An 18,367-nucleotide genomic window follows, 5' to 3' on the forward strand; every position below is an offset into this window, starting at 1 on the left:
GCCACCGCTGGACATTCCCATCGCATTCCCTGTCTGTTCCAGAGGGTGCGATTTTTGAGAACTGTTCCAAAGCATTCTAAAAAATTGTGCCCTCTGGAACGATGTAGAAACGTGATGGGAATGTCTGGCAGCAGCGGCAGCGTTCCCCTATGTGGAAAATGTTTTTAGCCCCATCCCGTTCTCATCACACCCCCTTTTGGAACACGACGGGACGTTCTAGGGACAGTGCAATAAAGTCTAAGTTAGTCCATGATACAGTCTGGGGATGAGGACCTGTGGCTCTCCAGATGATTCTTGACCAAACTGAGGCTGTTGTACTTCGGACACATCATGAAGATGAAAGGCTGAATGTACACCTGTTTGTTGGATTGTTTTGGCCTTTCCTAACTCTGTTGGGATTCAAGAGGTTGCAGACGCAAACAGAAATCAAAACAGTTTCACATCCATCTATGAGCAAGGATGGGTTAACCTCAGAATAACCTCAGAACTCCAAGTAAAGCCTTTGGCCAAAATACCTCATTCTATTTCCAGATGTCCTTGGCTTGAGCCATTAGACAACTGTCCTGTGATGAAAGGTTGAAAAAACCTTGTTATGAAGAAGTAAACGACTTTCTGGTTGGCAGGCTAATAGGAAGTCAACTCTTCTGTATTCCCTTATCACAAATTCCCTTTCTGATTTGCCTCTGAGCCTGGAAGGGCCTTGTTAAGGGAGTCAGAAAGTAGGAGCCGAGTCACATTCTACATAAGAAAAGGAAAGTGGCCTTGACTGGATCTCAGATAACAGAGCACACACAGAGAGAACTAACTGACTATCTAACAAACAGGAACACGATCAGAAGCCCCTCTGGACTTCCCTTCTCAAAACATCTATAGTCAGCTTGGTTAGCCTTCTGTCATCAGCTCACAATGACAGGAATAGTGGTAGTAAAAAACCTAACATGCACTTTCTGGAATAGTGTCCAAGGTATCTTCATGCATCGAAAGTTAGAGTTAGCAACATTAGATGACAGTTTGCATGCCTTTCTCAGAATTTAGGTCTAACATGTATTCATGTTATATCCTATCTGTTGGTTTTGGGAGATTTTTGCATGGCCAAATTGGCCATGCTGAGAACAGGATCAGTGCATTAGAAAAATTTTGAAATTTTTTGAAAATTTGCTAGGATCGGTTTAACTCTTGTTCTTTGCAAAAGATGGGAGAAGAACGGATTGGAGTCAGAATTGCTAAGATTGGGACGCGATGCCTCCGGTCTGAGCATGGAGGTGTGCAATAATGCTCGATCTTAGCAAATTTTCAAAAATCCCCTAACACACTTAGCCTGTTTTCATCATGGCTGACTTGGCCATGTGATAACCTCCTTAGACTGCATCTGGACTGCAGAATTAATCCAGTTTGATACCAGTTTAACTGCCATGCTATGCTATGGAATTCTGGGAATTGTAGTTTGTTGTGGCACCAGAGCTCTCTGACAGAGAAGGCTAAATGTCCCACAAAACTACTGTTCCCAGTATTCCATAATACTGAGCCATGGCAGTTAAACTGGTGTCAAACTGGATTATTTCTGTAGTGGATACAATCTTAGCTGCACCCTCTCTCTTGCTGCCTCAGCCAGAAGTTAGTTTCAGCTTGTTCATCCTTCATTTTATAATAGGCAGTCCTCTTTCTCCCTTCTAAGTCTGACAATCACATATTTGCAGAAGCCTGAAGAGCACATATTTTCAGAAACTCTCATCATGAGTTTTATTTAGTATTTAGTAAACCCACTTCCTATCTTTTTACAAAGAAGATTAAGCTTATTGTATTTCTCTGCTAGACACTTTGGTTGAGTGATGGTGTGGGATGGGCTTCTGTCTGGAAATCTTATTTACTCTGCTTGTGAGATACAGTAGTGTTTCTCACATTTCCCAACAGCAAAAACACAAGAGTCTTATGGCACGATGGCATAAGAATTTGTGGACAGTGACCTAAAAAGATTTCAGTCAAAAACTTTGTAGATTTTCCTTAGGTGGATTCTAATTCACAAACGCTTCTGCCACAATAATTCAGTCTGTGATATAAAACTCCCCCCTTTCTTATTGCATAATTTTCATTAATTGTTGTAGTGCCCAGGTAGATATTGAAGTACACAATAACATTGTTTTGTATCAATTCTGAATGGTGTATTAGATTATTACCTGCTGCTTCCTCTTCTTAAATACATGGAAAAGAAGTCTTTTTGCTTGCATGGTCACCAGCACCAAATAATAGGATGTATGTGTTATATCTGAGTTCCATGATGTTTTAGAAGCAAGCATCCATTTCCTAATCATACACAAATTCCACTTTAATATATGTCTCTCATTGTTTCTCTCTCTCCCCACCTCTAGTCCCTATTTTGCATACCAAAATGATCCTCTGCTCTTAGTAGCCTATACTATGTCAAATATACAGTGGACTTTTGTTATATGCTGGGGTTTGGTTCCAAGATCCCCTGTGGATAACAAAATCCGTGGATGCTCAAGTCTCATTAAATATAATGAAATAGCAAAATGGTGTCCCTTATAAAAAAAATGGAAAATCAAGGTTTGATATTTGAAATTTATACTTTTTTTTAAACATTTTCAAAATGTGGATGCTTGAATCCATGTCAGGGATGATGGGAGTTGTAGCTCTTCACCTCTAGCTCTAACTCACCACCTTGTTATGCAGCGGAGCTGATCAGTTTTGATCAGTGGTTAATGCTTTTCTCCAAAGCAGCAGAGTTTCAGAGAATAGGCTGAAGACCCTGACAAACTCTCCAAGCCTTCTCACTCTTCTTCCTCAGAGGTCTCCAAACTTCTCCAGGATCCTGCTGGCTCTTGAATCTTCACTCAAGACACCAGACAACTCAGTAGTCTTATATATAAAATATCTACTTTATTCTACTATACACAAATACTAATGCCCTCACAATCTCCAATATCTCCAAAACACTCCAACTATCCACAACTACCCACAAAATACATTGGCAAACATAGCAATTATTATAGCCATTGTTAATCACCACCCACTAGTCAGTTTCCACCCAGTGGGCGTGTACACTCATTTTGATTGGTTCACATAGTTCAACCCATACTTAAGAATTTCATCATTTCACCTTGTACACTTAATGAATCTCAGGTGTTTCCAATTGTACATTCTATAATTCTGTCCTTGAGATTCAAGACTTCTAAATTACATTAGCTTTTTCACCTGTGTGGCTTCTTAATTGCTCTTGCTTAGTCATTGTGACTTTCACATACATGTTTTATTTCTACTACTGTATGTCCCATGTTGCATTTTCCTTAACAATCCATGTATAAAAAATCTGTGTATAAGAAGGGCCGACTGTATAAGCAAAGTGTAAAAGACTGTTAAGTGTCAAATGAACCAATGAAAATATCTCTGTCCTATGGCAACCTAACATTTGAGCATACTGACACTTCCTAGCAAAGAACGTCCAGAGAAAGAATACATAGCAGTAGTCTACTTTGTACCACATAGCGTACAACTGGGTATGATGAAAATATAAAGTACAGAAAATTGCTACTTAACAAGAATATAAGAAACTGCATTATACTGAGTCAGATTGTTGGTCCATCTAGTCTAGTACCACCAACTCTGACTGGCAGTAATGGCTTTGCAGTGCTCAGGTGGGATTCTCTCCTTGCACTACCTGGCGTTCCCTGGTATCCCCTGGAGAGCGATTAGACTGATGTAGAACATAAGCATGACAACATCAGCCTGGCCTAATTTGGCCTGCATCTGACCACATGACTTCTCTACCTTCTTCTGGCCTTGAATCATACATCTCCCTCCTCTTTCTCATCTACTCTCTTCCTTTTCATCTCATGTCTTTTTAGTTTGTCAACTTGCTAGCAAGATTCCTTTGTTTTATTTATACAGGTAATTGTCTCAAGGGCAGTCTGAAAATACAGTAAATAAATAAAGAAATCTTTGCACCTAGATGTTGACACCATACCCACCAACATTTCACAGATGAAAACCTGGACATGTGGTCAGGCAACATCATCAAACATGGTCAAACTGGAAAATGTTATTAATGAGAAAGAAAACAAAAGCCAGGAGTGGCTGCAGCAGTTTGCTTTTGTCTGGGCCTTCTGGCAAGGACAATATTTACCTTTATGTTTATGTTTTTAAAAGTTTGCATAGCTTTAAAAGTTAAAAATCTTTTAACTGGCAGTTTGTTAGTTGTGTGTTGCCTTTTTTGTGATCTAATTTTTTACCTTTATTTGGTTTCATCCTCGTAAGCCTCTTTATGACCATTTGCTGGGAGAAAGGTGGGTTATAAATTAATTTAAATATCAATGTTGAAGGTTTTTTTGTAGCTTGGGATGATTTTGATCCAAAGTTTGATTTGGATGTCTACAAAAACAGCCCCAGTATCTGTGCAGGGGGGCATGGTGGAAAGAGGTGAACTGGGCATGGACAAGCAGAAAAAAAGTTGACTATCACCGTTGTTGAAATATGAAGCAAACTATTCACTCCTGAAACTAATTGAGAAAAGAACTTCTCAGCACTGAAATTAAAGCACTTATCTGTGGCAGAGGGAGATTCCCTGTTAATATTTTGCTCAGTATGCTAGACGCCTAGGGCATCCCTTAAGGCACCAATGAAAGCAAGAGAGATTTGGGAATAAATAAAGCTGTTTAGGGGAGAGCAGGACATCATCAATGCCAGTGGTTTTACTAGTGGTTTAATCGGCTACATTATGAAATGACAGAATTTAGGGATGCTGTTCGAAGTACTCTGACAAGATTTTAAGTGAATCACTTGGGCATTATTTTTTAATTATCCTCTTGATTGCACTGCTTGGTACATTTTCAATATTTTCTCTGGAGCCAAATAGACTAGAAGCTTACTTAACAAAATGAATGCTGAGAATCTTACAGCCTCAGCAGCTGAGACTTCATAATGAAAATGATGAAACCTGTAATAAATTGTGAGTGTTGGCTGCCCTCCTCCTCATTGTGACCCATTTTCCAAATGCTGATGCAACACCCGGTCTTGATGTGAATGGGAGTATAAACGTCATGGTCTTCACAATTAATCATACAAACAAAAAGAAACACATTATGTTTTTAAGCCTCTGTAGTCCAGAGAATACATGACAGACATTTTGATTTCTTCTTCTCCCTCCCAGAAATATTGTTGGCAGACATCCATTCCTAATGAGGAAACTTGGTCATGACTTGAAATGCAGCAGGTCTAGGGATCAAGGAATATGTCTTGGCATCAGAGTTTGTTTGTTTGTCTTTTAACTGAGTGAATCCTGCAGCAAGTAAAGAATCAAACTCCTCATACAAAACCCCTATGTATTTGCATCTCCACATAAAGGCAAATCTTCTGCCTGTTACAAATCTCTCCTTAGCAACAGATCTCCTGCAGGACCTGCTACTCACACTCATGTTTTTTTTTCCTGCAAAGCTATGTTGACTGCAGTGTTTACAGTTCAGCCAGTATTCATAGAAGGAGTAAAAATATAAGACACTACTGATATTGGGCATTTGGAAGGGAAGAGATGGAGAAATGGGAATAAATGAAGGGAGAAGACAAATGTTACCACATATCAGTCATGCATATTATTAATTTATACTTCACTTTTCTGCCAAAAGGCACTCAAGGTGACTATTGTTAAGAAAATACAGACTGAACAAAATCTTGATGGGAAGCCTAACGTGAAACAGAGGGTAAAGGTATCTTGTAGCACCTTTTGGACCAATTGAAAGAAAGAAATTGTACCATGAGCTTTCATAGACTTGAGCAGGGACATAGCTAGGATTTTAGGAAGCGGGGGGGGTCAGACTAAGTGCCACCATTATAATGGGGCTTGGGTGTGGCAGCGCAGCAGCACACACCATTCATTTTTCTAATGGAAGGGGGGAGTCCGGACCCCAAGCACCCCCCCCCTTGGCTACATCCCTGACTTGAGCCTACTTCCTCAGATGCCTGCATCTTAAGAAGCAGGCTCATGTCTATGAAAGTTCATGCTCCCAACTTTTTTCTTTCAGTTAGTCTCAAAGGTGCTACAAGATCCATTTGCATTCTGATTTTCCAGACTAACATGGCTATGTTTTTGAATGAAACAGAGGATGAATCTATACTGTAGAAATAATGCAGTTTGACACCACGTTTAGTGCTGTAGCTCCATTCTATGAAATCCTGGGATTTATAGTTTTACGGTGTTTTAGCTTTCATTGCCAAACTGTGCTGGTGGCACACAAAGCTACAAATCCCAGGATTCTGTAGGATGAAACTGGTGCAGTTAAAGTACTGCAAAACTATATTTCTACAGTGTAGAGGCATCCAAATACACTGAACAACCACGAGATTAAAAGCACTACAATAATCAACATGGCCATCAGACAGTAACAGATATAGTTGCTGACAGCAGACCAACCTACATGATAAATGTCTGTCTGAACAAAAATTATCTTTACACACTGGCTCAAGGAGAACAGAGACAAAAACAATCTCACTTCTTTCATCGAGGAATTCCAGAGCCAGGAGCAGCCACCCAGAAGACCTTCTCATCCTTACAGTATGACAACTAACTAGTTATACTGGCACCCTGATTTTCCCCACTCTGGAAGTAATCATGGCCTCTGGAAAAGATAGGGTGTGTGTATGGTATCTGTGAAGTTTCTTCTCTATCTTGTGGGTCTTTAAACCTGTTTACATTCTGCCAGTAAAAGAGTCTTTAGAGGCTCACATATACACAGTACATATATTTGCAATAGTGGACTATCCCAAGAAAAGGCTTTTAAAAAAGGCCTGCCAGGTAGCATCACATTGTAATGGATGGAGTTCATCAGTGGCAGGTGATGGCTTCCATGTGAATGGGGATGTGAGCCTGCTCTGGTTTTAGTCCAAACCTTAAAGGAGCTAGCCAAGTTCCTGAATCACATCCCCAAAAGAAATCCACTGCCATGCAGAGCTCCTTCAATGTTTGACCTAAAAGCTGGAGCATATTCAGCATCACATTGAAATGAAAAGTCACCACTGTGCATATTGTGGTCTTCTGTATCCAGTAAGAAGATTTTAAAAACAAATAGAAGAAAAACAAAGACAATTTCAACATGCTAGTGGGCAATGAAAATGTCTGTACAGCATGGCAAACCATTACTTCATCTGCTTATTATTAATATAAGACATTGTTATTTTAGCCATGGCCCATACTAAGCCTGTGTGATTATTCTGGACTCTGGAGGACCATATTTGGACACATTAAGGCCAGTTCTTGTTCTATGAAGTCTGAACATTGCTGCTAAGGACATGGCTTGCAATGCCTAAGTGATTTGAGAAGCTAAAGCTGATTCTCCATCCCCTCCCCTCCTTTCCTTTCAAATGTACCCTGTTTGCAACACATTTTAAGCCTGTGGCCTGTTGCTATTGATATAAAATATTCATCAGTACTTTTCACAATAACAAAATGGAATGTTTAATATTCTCCCATAAGAGTAATAAATATTTAAGACTATGTTTTGTGCTGTGTGACTTCTATTAAGGCACAGGGAATGAATGTCTAATAAATTTGTTTTATTGAAGTACAATGCATACTTAACACATCACCTGACAGTGGCAAATCTTAATGTATATCCTGAAGTCCACAAAGGCCTCTACAAAGAACAACCCTTTTCAACTTGATTGATTATTTATTTATTTATTTATTTATTTATATTTATATGCTTTAAGCCATGTTATTATTTCAAGTGATATACAATACACAGGTACACGATACAATGGCCCGTTCTGCATAGGCAAAAAGTACGTACTAGGTATGTACTAGGGTTATGAAAGTACCTAGTACATACAAAATGGTGGCGCCCTATACACATGGGCGCCTTCATTTTGATGTCGCAGACGCTTAGCATCTGCATGTCGCAGCTCACTTATGACACCACAAGTGCGCCATAGGTGCCTTGCGGCATCATAAGTGCACCACCAAAAGAAGCCGCTTTTTGCGGCTTCTTTTTCTGCCACCGGGAACCCTCCCCATTTGGAGGCTGAGGCATCCTGGTGGCGGAAACGGAGGCACCAGCAGACCACCCTTTTTGGGCAATCTGTAAAGCGCCAATATTATACTTCTAATAAAATTCAGGCCTTCCAAAAAACAATCTTAGGGACTGTACAGACTACCCCTAAGGGGTGGCCTGTAGCTGCCCCTTTTAGCACCCAATCAGGACCATGACAACCACATGCCATGGCCCCCGATCTGGCCTTTCTGTGGTGCAAAAAGGCGCTGTAAAAGGCGACTCCTTTCTGCACCATGGAAAGGGCACCATTGCCGCTGGCGTCGCAGCTTTTCGGTGCTCCTTCGGCACTGTGTCATCTAGATGCAGCACCAGAGGAGTGCTGTGATTGCTGCCCACTGTGTAGTGCAGCATGCAGTGTCAAGCTGCACGTCATGTGGATGTCATGCCCCAACTCCGCCCCAGGCTAGCCGTAATGGCCAGTCTGTACAGCCTCGTAGTTAGCTTAAGGACAAATGACAAGTATAAGAGTGGGGCAACACAAGCGACCAAGTGCAAACTGACAAGAATGTCTTTAACATTTGCTGAAACTGTTAATAGTATCAGTGCTTGTTATATATTAAGAAGAAGGGTATTCTAGAGGATGGTCACCAATGCATGGAAAGGTCTTCTCCTGGTTGTTATGAGGCAAATACTTGCAGTTTGTGGTGCAACCAGGTGCCTCTCTCAGGATGATTGCAGTGTTCAAACAGCTCTGTAAGGGTGTAGGTGGTCTCTCTGAATCTCAGATACAAATTACAGTGTCACTGTGTCTTCCTTGATTTAACTAGTGATCTTCATGTACAGCCAGGTGCATGGACAGCCTGAATCTGCATTCCTCAAAAGAATTTGTGCTCCTCAATGTACAGAGATAATTAAGATAAGATATTCACAAATTCTTATGTCACTGTTCATGTTTCCATATTTTGGTTCAGTACCTTGAAAAGGCAGCCACTTGGATGTTTAATTTTATTGGTACTTAGTTCTCTACCAACAGCCATCATCATTGCTGCTAATGGTCCCTCTAGACCAGCATGGCCCTTCTTTCCTCTCCTGGTGTCACAGAGGCCATGTGTCATGGTCTTGTTTGGTATGAGTATCACATCTGATACATTGAAAAACTGCTGCCCACCAGAATCTTCTGTTTGTACATCTGTGTATATCTATTTTCAAGAAAATGACTATGCTAATCTATTTCACAGCTTGGGAGAGGGAATTGTGTGGCATGTTTAAAACTGACAGGTTTATTCTAGGATCAGCTTTCATGGATCACAATACACTTCCTCAAGTGCACTGATGGAGTTACTGTATTCAAGCCTCAGGTGCGTATGCACAGTTCTACATCTGTGGGGCTTTGTAAGAGGGGAGAAGGAGAGAACCAAGGAGAGACTGTATCTAGTTCAGATGTAGAGGATTGCCCATACTTGCTTACCATCCTTGCTCCTCTACCCTCCATTTCCCAGAAGGGCAGGCAATATGTACCTCCTTAACAGCACCTCTGGGACATGTGTGTTTCAAATGATCCTTCTTTAAAGGGACCTCTTAGCTGTGTTAACTTATCTCAGTGGAAAATGAAGGGAGGATGAGTCTTGTGCAAGGGGGAAGGAATGAACTCTGGGAAACTGTGTGACTATAAAAAACAAGTGACAAGAAGCACCTTTAAAAACTGTTATATGTCAACATGAGGTTTCATGGGCTATAATCCACTTCCGTAGATGTACTGATAGAGTACAGTATTAAATCATCACAAGGTTCCTTTCCCCTCTCCTTCCTTTTCACACTAAAGCAGTCTGACATGGCAAACTCTTTGAAAAGTGGTCAAAATGTATTGTTGTTTAAGCCTTCATCATTTCCAATTTCTTGGCAAGATTTGTTCAGAGGAGATTTGTCTTTCCCTTCCTCTGAAGATGAATGTGGTTTGTCCAATGTTATCCAGAGGGTTTCCATGGCTGGATTGTGTAAACCTGACCAATTAACTTATCTGACTGTTTTCAAAGAGATACCTGTGTTAGTCTGTAGAATCAGTATGTAAAGAGATCTTGTAGCACCTTTGAGACTAGTTGAAAGAAAGAAGTTAGCAGAACAAGCTTAGTCTACTTTCTCAGACCAAATACATCTTCTTTCTTTCAGTTAGGGGCAAAACAGATTGGCAGAAGGGGCGGCTTCAAACCGCCCCTTCCAAACACTGCAGCCCCAATCTGCCTTGAAGCCACTTGAAAAAGGAATGGCAAATAACTGCTCCTTTTTCAGGTGGGAAAAAGCCGGCTTTTCCACCCTCACCATAGCTAGAAGCCGGCTTCATGGTGTTCGGGTGGCACACAGGATGTGAACACCGCACAACTGGAGTGTCATAAAGATGCCCCCATGTAAAACAGTGGAGCAGCTTCCAAGTGCAAAAGGAGCATGCGACATGTAAATGCTGTACTCCCAAGCCACCCTGAAGCAGTCTGTTTCGCCCCTCAGTCTCAAAGGTGCTACAAGACTTATTTGACTGTATTTGTGATATCTCTCAATAACAAACAGAAACAGGGAGGGATGAGAACATAAGAGACATGGAGTGGTACGTAAAGAGAAGGAAAACACACACTTTAGGCATACAGAACATGCATAAACAACAGCTGTTTATTGATGCTCCTTCCATTTTTACATGTACAAGGTTGGATAACCATTTAACTACAGCTTGGTGAGGAAACAAATCTAGAGAATGCAGCAGGTGATGCACTGGACAACAGCACTGTAAGCATCCAGAACATATGTGTTTATCCATGACTAGTGATCTTTTAGTCTCAAGCTATCTGGAGCTTTATACACCAATACACATACTTTAATCCTGGCCTACAGCCAAATTGACAGCTCGTAGAAATCTATCTTTATTTATTTATCTATTGGATGTGTAGCTTGGCCTAGCATTCAACAGCTGTGTTCAGGTGTAGGTATGCGTGGAGGGTGGAAGGGTTGGGTCTGCCTAATGGTACATGTTCACGGGCCATCATTTTTGCAGAAGCTCTATTCCAAACAGAGGGAAAAGGCCAATACTCAAGACCACATTCAAAATGACAACAAAAATGCACCCTCCAACATTTCATAGATGAAAACTAGGTCACGTATGGTCAAGTGACATCACAGTGTCATCAAGATGACCAATATTACTAATGATGAAAGACACACAAGTTAGGGGAAGCTGCAGCAGTTTGCTTTTGCCTGAACCTAATGAGAATGGCAATATTCTACTGCTGCCTTTCCACCCTGATGGCTTGAATGCAAAGTAGTTTTGACCTTGAACCCAGTTTTCAGTAAGCTGTGGACCAAAGGGAGATGTGGGAGGAGCTGAGGGAAACTGGGACATTTTAAAGGCTGCTGAAAAGGTGGAATGACAGAGGGTTAATCAGAACTGTCCCTGCCAAACTGGGACAGTGGGAGTATATGTAATAAAAATAATAAAGATTGCCAGGACAAGGGCATCTCTGGGTCAAAAGCTGAGACCTAGGATGCCTCCTGTTGGTTTCACAGGGGATAGAGATTCAGCACCATACATTAAACATAGGGTTGCTATATCCTGGCTTTTGGCGGGACATTCACGGTTCTTCAACCATTTGGAATGTCCCATCCCAGGTTTTGAGCCAGTCCCGGCTCCTGGCATCCACCTCCTCCTCTTCTGCCTCCTCCTTTGCTGTCAGCCTGTCACACTTTTAGCCTGGCAGCAGCAGCATGATCCAAGGCCTAGCTGACTTGCTAGGCCTTGGCTCAAAGAGGGGCACCAAAGAAGGAGGCTGCCGCCATGGGAAGGCCTCCTCCAGAGCGTCCTCTGCCATGTGGGGCCTAGCCAGCTGGGTAGGCCCCAAAAGAGGAGGCCGCTGTCGTGGCAACAGCATCCTCTGATGGCAAGGGAGTCGCGTGGGGCCTAACCGGCAGGCTAGGCACCATAGAAGGAGGCTGCTACTGCGGCAAAGGCCTCTTCTGGTGACTCCTCCGCTGTGTGAGGCCTAGCCAGCCGGCTAGAACCCCAAACAGGAGGCCGCTACCATGGCAACGGCCTCCTCTGGTGTCAAGGGAGTTGTGTGGGCCCCAAAAGGGGAGGCTGCTGTCACAGAAACAGCCTCCTCTGGCAACTCCTCTGTTGTATGGGATCTAGCCGGCCGGCTAGGCCCTAAAAGAGGAGGCCTCTGCCATGGCAATGACCTCCTCCGGTGGCAAGACAGCAGTATGGGGCCTAGCCGGCAGGTTAGGCCCAAAAGTGGAGGCCGCTGCCAAGGCAACGGCCTCCTCTGGCGACTTCTTGGCCGTGCGGCACCTAGGTGGCCAGCTAGGTCCCAAAAGAGGAAGCTGCTGCCACAGCAACAGCCTCCTCTGGCAGCGAAGGAGCTTCGTGGGGCTTAGCCAGCCAAAAGAAGAGGCCACTGCTGTGGCACTGGCAATGGCCTCCTCTGGTGACTCCTTCACTGCGTAGGGCCTAGCCAGTTGGCTAGGCCCCAAAAGAGGAGGCCGCTGCTGCAGCAATGGTCTCCTCCGGTGACTCCTCCGCCACACGGGGCCTAGCCGGCCAGCTAAACCCCCCAAAAGGAGGCCACTGCCATGGCAATGGCCTCCTCCAGCAGCAGGGGAGCCGTGAGGGGCCTAGCCGGGCAGCTGGATCCTCTACAACTAGGCCGCTGTGCCAAGGAGTCCTCCAGCGTCCTCAACCAGCAGGCAACGGCAGATGCATTTTGTCTCAGCTTGGTACAACATCTCTTTATCTTTCAATTCTACTTACTGAGATGTATTTTATTATGTCTGTTGTTGTGTGCCTTCTGTCCAAAAGAATGTCAAAATCTCCTCCATATGATTTTATTTGTAAATAAGGATTTATATTACTTTTAAAAATTATTAATGTTTCTGATTTTTAGTCGGTTATGTCCTCCCTTTTTCTTGAATTCCCTACATTTAGGGGCAAATTGTGTCCTACATTGTGTCGTACATGTTTTCTACGGTTTGTCCCGGTTTGGTGGTGGCAAATTATGGCAACCCTAATTAAACATCAATCACAGTTGCTCAGAGCATATAATTTTAAAAATAAAAATTAGAACTAGAAAAGAATAAAGATTTCTCTATTTTTAAAATTATAGTCGCCCTTCCTAACTTGTGGATCTGAGATCTGTGACCTTGAATATCCACAGAGGGGTGACCTCCACGGAGGGGCAACCCTATTGGGCTTGAGTATGTGCGAGCCTCCATTTTTGGGTGGGAGAACATGATATTGTATTTTCTTTTCCTCCTTGCTCTTAACATGGCAAGATATTTTGCGTCAATCTTGAGTGAGTTTTTGCCTTTGTGAGCATGTTTTTTATACTAGCCGTGTCTCTTGCCTAGCTAAACATTGGAAGCTGCTGCTTTGTTGCATGTACTTTTAAAAATGAGACGCAGCAGATGGGCTGCCTGCCTCTTTCTGATCAATCAGCAAATCTGCTCTGTTACAGCTGCTTGTTCTATGTGTCTGTATGCCTCACTTCACAAAGGGAAAATATAGTTTTGCACAGAGAAAAGATGGCTTCATGCAATTTGTGGGAAGCTTGACCGTCACCCTTACAAAGCCCACTGCCTTCTTGCCTGAAGGCAAGAAATCTCATGGGTATTAGTGAACTCTCCAAAGCCTGTCTTATTCTGTGCAGGCAGCATATCATGTTGAGAATATGGAATTTTGTGCAGTTTCTTCACATCACTATCCAAACTGGCCTGAAACAAGAATGGAGTGGGAGCAGATAATCAGTTTCCAACAAGAGTGGCTGAAGCTGGTTTCATATTATGTTTTCTTGAACTGGGGTGAGCAATTGTGAGAGTTTGAGAAGACTGTCTTAGCCCTTTATGGGACCTTAGAGAACCTCACTGTATACCACACACTTTCCTGACTGTTGTTGTTGTGTGCTGTCAAAGTTGTTTTCGACCTAAGGTAACTCTATCATGGGAGTTTCTGAGACTGAGAGTGTATGACTCTCCCAGGATCACCCAGCAGACTCCTGCTCTTTAAATCATTTCCCCCAAAAGAACACATTTTAACTAACCAGTAATTGCCCAATACCTCTACATCCACAGAGGCTTCTTTAAAATCCAGTATCTATAACAGTGGCTGGCATCATGCCTTCAGAGAGAACTTTAGTTTGCTTGTGGCATTTGAAAGAACCAGGATCTTAAGTCTTTAATTAGTCCTAATTCTTACTAATGTGATAGAAGGACAACAGTATCAATGAACATTTGATCTCCTTGGTTACTCCATTCCCTGAAACTGCCAGTGGAGATAAATAGAAAACTATTTTATTATTGTAACAATAACAGGTGAATGCTATGTTCACAATTATTAACTGCCACAAAGACTAAGCATTCTATTAAAATATGCATGCCATTAAAAATGGCAACTTCTTTATCGTTCGTCAGTACAATGGTAACACGTCCCAGCATCTCTGATGCTCTTGTACCTACATACGTTTTTTCTCCTTATGGAATTTTAAATGCCAGGGCCCTGAGTTCTGAACTGGGAACAAGAACATGAAAAAGTCCTGAGGGTGTGTGGAGAACAACAGTTTGTAATCATAAGGAGACAAGACTTAACTGTGGAAATAGCTTCTATGAATAATGCAACAAGATCTTCCCCTGGAGAGAACGAGCCCTCAGAAAATGACTGTGCCAGATCTAATGGTTGAGACAGTCCATTACAGGTGCTAGAAAAGGCATCTGTTTCTATTTACATAGCAATCTGATGAAGGCCTGGAGCTACAAATTGTATGACAATCAAAGCTCTGACCAGGATCAACCTGTAGCATCTAGCAGGACAAGATAATGCAGCTCATGTTAAAGATGAAAGGCCAGATACTCCTGATGTCAAATATGCAGAATAGAAAGCTCACTCCAGCTCAGGAGAATGAGTCTGGCTTTTCTATTGAGAGATTATTTCAATATTAAAATATTTACACGGCTTCCACAAGGAAGTCACATGTTCAGATGCAATATGAAAATCTCACCATGGATATTAAAATTGTTATTTCAACAGTGGAGAAGACATTAGCCATTTTAAAATGTTCTGCATAATGTATTTTTCCCAACCAAAGGTTTGGTTGGAAAAAGGATTTAACTATCCCCCCCTTAAAAAAACCTTAAAATGTTTTCTTTAACTAATCCATATAGGAAAGGGAAGCATATTTGAAGAACCCCAGTGAAATAGCCAGATGATCTTCCATAGCCACTCTTTGTCTTTGTCTTTTCATAAATAATCTCCATCTATGCACATCCAAAGGTTGAATCCAGCAAAATCCTGCTGTGGATAGATGATCTTCTGTTAGTGGGGCTTTTGATCTGGTGTTTTGTTTTTCCTACTGACTGAATGGGAACAAACTATTATTCACTGACTGGGATCAGGAAACTATGGAACAGTTATAGAATTGGTGCTGAAGCTGGCAAAGGAAGGGCAGATTTGGTGAAAATTCCCATCTGCCCCTGCTTTCCATCAATCCTGAGTGGAAATCTGCTCGGATTCTCTAACCAGTGGAATAAACTGTATGCACTCCCATCTTTCCTCAATAGGCACCATCCCAACTACTTGCTGTATGAGAAAAGATATATTGTTCCATACTATGTGCTGTCTAATATATTTATTACCAAGTAGAATCTTCATTCACTCTTCTAGGTGTTTCATATAAACACATTGCTTCTCTGGCCCCATTCAGACTTACCTATTTGCACTGGATGGAACTGGGCAGAATCAGGTCCCCCCTCCTAAATCCCTCCAGAAGCAATTGCCCACTAATAATTTACCTCAGTCAGAGTAATTAAACCCTGAATGCCCTTGCAGCTCTTCTGGAGCGTTCCACATTTGCGAAACCGGTTTAAAATGAAGGCACTTTTGCAGTCAATCAATTCAGTTCCACTTTCGTCAAGGTGAGTTTCCTAAGCCATTGTGCATCGGATGTGTGCTTCCCCCCTCCTTTTTTAACAAAAACTGGCAGGCAGTGTGCACATTTTTGTCAAATTTAAAAAACCTCCAGGGGTTTGTGTGTGTGTGTGTTGTATCTTGGGTCTACACCGACTTGGCTCTTCTCTGCCTCCGTTTTCCCCCCAAATGCCACTCTAACTGCCATCTCTGCATCCTCCCTCCTTGTGACCCTGAGAATTGCCTCATACACAACTAATAATAATATAATAATAATAATAATAATAATAATAATAATAATTCCTCACCCAAATGCCATTTCTGCATCCTCTTGCTTTGCCAACCCACAATGCCCTCACATACACATACAATAATAATAATAATAAATTCCTCACCCCCAATGGCATCTCCGCATCCTTATCTTTCCCTCAGCCACCTCACGAATTCCTTACAGACAACCTACAGTAGCAAAAGCATTCTGTATCAATTTGCCAAATTGAAAGAAAAAACATTTGTAACATTTGCACTGTAGCATTTGCATATAAAAAATATTAAACAATAAAACAAAGCCTTTTGCAAAGTGCCACTGCTGGGAGCAAGGAAATGAAAGGGAAAAGTAGCACAAAGCAGAACACACATTCTATCTATATAGGTATCTACCTGTGAAACAAGCATGCACATAGTTGTCAAAATAAAGAGAGGAGAGAGAGAGAGAGAGAAAATCTGCCCTGCAAGAGCGGAGGCTTGCTCCGTTCCCTGCCCTCTCTCTGACCTACCTTGAATTGACCCTTTCTTCAGCTCCTTCCTTCTTTCCTCCTCTGCTTCCCCCTTACCCCGATTCTCCCCTTGGCACCCCTGGCTCCATCCGCTCACCCCTTTGGCACCCATCCTCAGCCTACTCCTTCTCCTTCTCCTTCTCCTCCATCACCCAATGATGCCCTCCATGGCACCCTTCTTTCCCCGGCTTCTCCTCCTCCTCATCCTCCTACCTCCATCGTCACTCTGATGAAGGGGAGGCATGCTCACCCTCTGACCTCCCTCTGACCTAAATCCTCCCCTGGGGACACGTTCCTTTTCTCTGGACCCGTTTTTTTCAAAAGATACAGCTTTTACTCCGCTTCCAAATGACCCGCCGCTAAGGGCCATTTGCCCCTCAACTGGTGTGAAAGCCTCAGATTCACTTGTGGGAGATTCGGGGTGTATATGAACTTTCCCGTGGTTAATCCGGGTTCTGATCTGGGTAAAGGTATGCTGAATGGTCCCTCTAATGTTCCATGAACATAAACACATGTTATCATATTGTCAAATTATAACCTTTCTGATTTAGGAGAGAAAATGATCTTGAAAAAAATTGCCTATCTACTTTCCCCATTTTGCATGTAAGGTCATTTGCACCAAATTTATATAATGTTTTCTCTATCACGGAGTTAAGATATTTGCCTTCTAAAAGGAGACAATCTTATATACATTTACCTCTCACTATCTGATGTAATACAAGAATCAAACACACATACATTCAACTGGATTCTAGACAAGCTAGTTGTTATCCATTTTGAGAAAGTCTATTGAGACTGGAAAACCCCTTTGTATCCTTTTCAGATTCTCTTAGGGGAAATGTAGTTTGCAAAAAGCTTTTGAACCAGTGTGCTTTCATTAGAAATGGTGGTATCTATCATGATTATGCTGTGAAATTGGTCCCTGTTACTCACCACACTTTGTTGTAGATATCCATATGTATCTTTGTCTCCCACCTATATTGCTTGTTGTAAACATCTTGTGTTGTCAATATATGTGACAAAAATTAGGAGTTTTCCCTTCTCTGACTGAACTGAAATAATGCCTGTATTTGTAAAGATCTTTTGCATAGCTGTAGTTTTATCCACCGGCACGGTGCCATCTTTGAATATACCAACCACCCTTCAAAAGCAAGTAAACTGAATTTAGTCAAAAGCAGTAAGTTTTCGATTTCATAACACTCTATCACTGCAGACAGTGTAGAAGCAGTCCAAAACAGTTGGTACCTAGCAAGGTGATCATGAGGTTAATTTAAAGAAGTTCAAAAATAAAGCAGGGAAGCACTTAATTTTTTGTCTACTAATAGAACCATAGATCAATGACAAGGGAAGTAAAGCTCCACTATTTCTGTGCTAGTCAGGACTCGGTGGAGATTCATCATTTGTTCAATTCTGGGTATCTCATTTTAAGGAGGATATAGACCAGTTGGAGCAGGTTCAAACAAGGGCAACCAGGATGAAAAGAGGATTGGCATGGTTGAAAGAGTTGGTATGTTCAGTCTGGTGAAGAGAAGACTGAAGGATGCGATTGCATTCTAAAACATCTAAGGGCAGTCACAGAGTGGAGGATGCACGGTTTGTTCTCTGCTGATCCGAATGGTAGGACCCAGGTCTAATGGTTTTAAGGTACAAGATGATTGATTTTGATA

This window comes from Sceloporus undulatus, chromosome 2 (genome assembly GCF_019175285.1).
Source record: "Sceloporus undulatus isolate JIND9_A2432 ecotype Alabama chromosome 2, SceUnd_v1.1, whole genome shotgun sequence".
NCBI classification, from domain to species: domain Eukaryota; kingdom Metazoa; phylum Chordata; class Lepidosauria; order Squamata; family Phrynosomatidae; genus Sceloporus; species Sceloporus undulatus.